A 4,237-nucleotide genomic window follows, 5' to 3' on the forward strand; every position below is an offset into this window, starting at 1 on the left:
AAGGCAACTTTCTCCTGTAAGTATGGGGTCTTAAGGTATGACTTTGTAGAAGGAATGTGAAAGAGTATTGGTTTCTCAGTGCGGCTCAGCCTAGGGCATTGAGGCAGATATGCATGACATGTAGACGTGAGACAACAGATTGCCTGGAGCTGTTGGAGTGCTGAGGAAATCTAGCTCTCCCAAGGAGGCGTGCAGTGTGTTGCCCTACCCTTAGCATATTGAGAGTGACTGGGAAAGGTTTCCGGGCCTGGATGTTTCTGAGCTTCCCAGTCGAGCATGCCGGTCCTCGGTGTTCGTGCAGGGAATAGGGTGCCCACGAGAGTTACTAGGTGTCTAAATAAGCGTACTAACGTTCAAAGAAAGCAGAACTGCAACTCATGTCTCCAGGAAACTGCTCCACGCTTCGGCTTCAGCAGGGCTCTTCAAGGCTTTACCTTGAGGAAACGACTCACGTCAAGTTTCCTTTGAGCTCTAGAGCGTCTCAGGTGGAGCTCCCACCCAGGCTACGAGAGCACCCTGTTGATTTAGAGAAAACTCATTCCCTTCCCAGAGCCCTGCCTACAGTGACTAGAGACCCATCCAAAACACTGGTATTAGGTAGCTTCAAGGCAGCATGAATGGAGCTTTCAAAATGGGAAAGCAAGCCTTGTGCCATCAGGTCTCCGTTTCCAGTGAGCACGCAGCCTACCCCCTTGTGATGTCTACCAAGTAAATATTCCCTCAAACTACACAATGGTCCCTTCCCTGAAGAATGTTTTCTTGGCACGGAGTTCTGCATGTAGCGAACTGCCTCTCCCAAGGAACGCTTTGGTAACGCTATCGGGGCTTAGGCTCTTCTAAAACCCTGCAGTGTAAGAGGAAGAACTGTGCTTTGGTTACAGGAGGAACGCAAGCCGAGTTTCTCCTGTAAGTATGGGGTCTTAAGGTATGACTTTGTAGAAGGAATGCAAAGCAGTTTTGATTTCTCAGTGCCGCTCAGCCTAGGGCATTGAGGCAATTTGCATGACATGTAGGACGTGAGAGAACAGATTACCTGGAGCTCTTGGAGTGCTGAGGAAATGTAGCTCTCCCAAGGAAGAGTGCAGTGTGTTGCCCTACACTTAGCATACACAGAGTGACTGGGAAAGGTATCCGGGCCTGGATGTTTCTTAGCAACCCAGTGGAGCCTGCCGGTACTCGGTGTTCTTGCACGGAATAGGGTGCCCAGGCGAGATCCTAGGTGTCTTGAAAAGCGTAGTAACGTTAAAAGAAAGGAGAACTGCAACTCCTGTCTCAAGGAAACTTCTCCACGTGCCGCTTCAGCAGGGCTCTTCAAGGCTTTACCTTGAGGAAAGGACTCACGTCAAGTTTCCTTGTAGCTCTAGAGTGTCTCAGGAGGAGCTCCCACCCAGGCTTTGAAAGCACCCTGTTGATTTAGAGAAAACTCGTTCCCTTCCCAGAGCCCTGCCTACAGTGACTAGAAACTCGTCCAAAACACTGGTATTTAGGTAGGTTCAAGGCGGCATGAATGGAGCTTTCAAAATGGGAAAGCAAGCCTTGTGCCATCAGGTCCCCGTTTCCAGTGAACACGCAGCCTACCTCCTTGTGATTTCTACCAAGTTAATATACACTCTAGCGACACACTGGTCCCTTCCCTGAATAACGTGTTCTTGGCACGGAGTTCTGCATGTAGCGAACTGCCTCTCCCAAGGAATGCTCTAGGTACGCTATAGGGGCTTAGCCTCTTCTAAAACCCTGCAGTGTAAGAGGAAGGACTGTGCTTTGGTTACAGCGGGAACGCAAGGCAACTTTCTCCTGTAAGTATGGGGTCTTAAGGTATGACTTTGTAGAAGGAATGTGAAACAGTATTGGTTACTCAGTGCCGCTCAGCCTAGGGCATTGAGGCCGATATGCATGACATGTAGACGTGAGACAACAGATTGCCTGGAGCTGTTGGAGTGCTCAGGAAATCCAGCTCTCCCAGGGAGGCGTGCAGTGTGTTGCCCTACCCTTAGCATATTGAGAGTGACTGGGAAAGGTTTCCGGGCCTGGATGTTTCTGAGCTTCCCAGTCGAGCATGCCGGTCCTCGGTGTTCGTGCAGGGAATAGGGTGCCCACGAGAGTTACTAGGTGTCTAAATAAGCCTACTAACGTTCAAAGAAAGCAGAACTGCAACTCGTGTCTCCAGGAAACTGCTCCACGCTTTGGCTTCAACAGGGCTCTTCAAGGCTTTACCTTGAGGAAACGACTCACGTCAAGTTTCCTTTCAGCTCTAGAGCGTCTCAGGTGGAGCTCCCACCCAGTTTACGAAAGCACCCTGTTGATTTAGAGAAAACTCGTTCCCTTCCCAGAGCCCTGCCTACAGTGACTAGAGACCCGTCCAGAACACTGGTATTTAGGTAGCTTCAAAGCAGCATGAATGGAGCTTTCAAAATGGGAAAGCAAGCCTTGTGCCATCAGGTCTCCGTTTCCAGGGAACACGCAGCCTACCCCCTTGTGATGTCTACCAAGTAAATATTCCCTCAAACTACACAATGGTCCCTTCCCTGAAGAATGTTTTCTTGGCACGGAGTTCTGCATGTAGCGAACTGCCTCTCCCAAGGAATGCTTTGGTAACGCTATCGGGGCTTAGGCTCTTCTAAAACCCTGCAGTGTAAGAGGAAGAACTGTGCTTTGGTTACAGCAGGAACGCAAGGCAACTTTCTCCTGTAAGTATGGGGTCTTAAGGTATGACTTTGTAGAAGGAATGTGAAAGAGTATTGGTTTCTCAGTGCGGCTCAGCCTAGGGCATTGAGGCAGATATGCATGACATGTAGACGTGAGACAACAGATTGCCTGGAGCTGTTGGAGTGCTGAGGAAATCTAGCTCTCCCAAGGAGGCGTGCAGTGTGTTGCCCTACCCTTAGCATATTGAGAGTGACTGGGAAAGGTTTCCGGGCCTGGATGTTTCTGAGCTTCCCAGTCGAGCATGCCGGTCCTCGGTGTTCGTGCAGGGAATAGGGTGCCCACGAGAGTTACTAGGTGTCTAAATAAGCGTACTAACGTTCAAAGAAAGCAGAACTGCAACTCATGTCTCCAGGAAACTGCTCCACGCTTCGGCTTCAGCAGGGCTCTTCAAGGCTTTACCTTGAGGAAACGACTCACGTCAAGTTTCCTTTGAGCTCTAGAGCGTCTCAGGTGGAGCTCCCACCCAGGCTACGAGAGCACCCTGTTGATTTAGAGAAAACTCATTCCCTTCCCAGAGCCCTGCCTACAGTGACTAGAGACCCATCCAAAACACTGGTATTAGGTAGCTTCAAGGCAGCATGAATGGAGCTTTCAAAATGGGAAAGCAAGCCTTGTGCCATCAGGTCTCCGTTTCCAGTGAGCACGCAGCCTACCCCCTTGTGATGTCTACCAAGTAAATATTCCCTCAAACTACACAATGGTCCCTTCCCTGAAGAATGTTTTCTTGGCACGGAGTTCTGCATGTAGCGAACTGCCTCTCCCAAGGAACGCTTTGGTAACGCTATCGGGGCTTAGGCTCTTCTAAAACCCTGCAGTGTAAGAGGAAGAACTGTGCTTTGGTTACAGGAGGAACGCAAGCCGAGTTTCTCCTGTAAGTATGGGGTCTTAAGGTATGACTTTGTAGAAGGAATGCAAAGCAGTTTTGATTTCTCAGTGCCGCTCAGCCTAGGGCATTGAGGCAATTTGCATGACATGTAGGACGTGAGAGAACAGATTACCTGGAGCTGTTGGAGTGCTGAGGAAATGTAGCTCTCCCAAGGAAGAGTGCAGTGTGTTGCCCTACACTTAGCATACACAGAGTGACTGGGAAAGGTATCCGGGCCTGGATGTTTCTTAGCAACCCAGTGGAGCCTGCCGGTACTCGGTGTTCTTGCACGGAATAGGGTGCCCAGGCGAGATCCTAGGTGTCTTGAAAAGCGTAGTAACGTTAAAAGAAAGGAGAACTGCAACTCCTGTCTCAAGGAAACTTCTCCACGTGCCGCTTCAGCAGGGCTCTTCAAGGCTTTACCTTGAGGAAAGGACTCACGTCAAGTTTCCTTGTAGCTCTAGAGTGTCTCAGGAGGAGCTCCCACCCAGGCTTTGAAAGCACCCTGTTGATTTAGAGAAAACTCGTTCCCTTCCCAGAGCCCTGCCTACAGTGACTAGAAACTCGTCCAAAACACTGGTATTTAGGTAGGTTCAAGGCGGCATGAATGGAGCTTTCAAAATGGGAAAGCAAGCCTTGTGCCATCAGGTCCCCGTTTCCAGTGAA

This window comes from Eubalaena glacialis, chromosome 4, assembly GCF_028564815.1.
Source record: "Eubalaena glacialis isolate mEubGla1 chromosome 4, mEubGla1.1.hap2.+ XY, whole genome shotgun sequence".
In the NCBI taxonomy this organism is placed as follows: Eukaryota; Metazoa; Chordata; class Mammalia; order Artiodactyla; family Balaenidae; genus Eubalaena; species Eubalaena glacialis.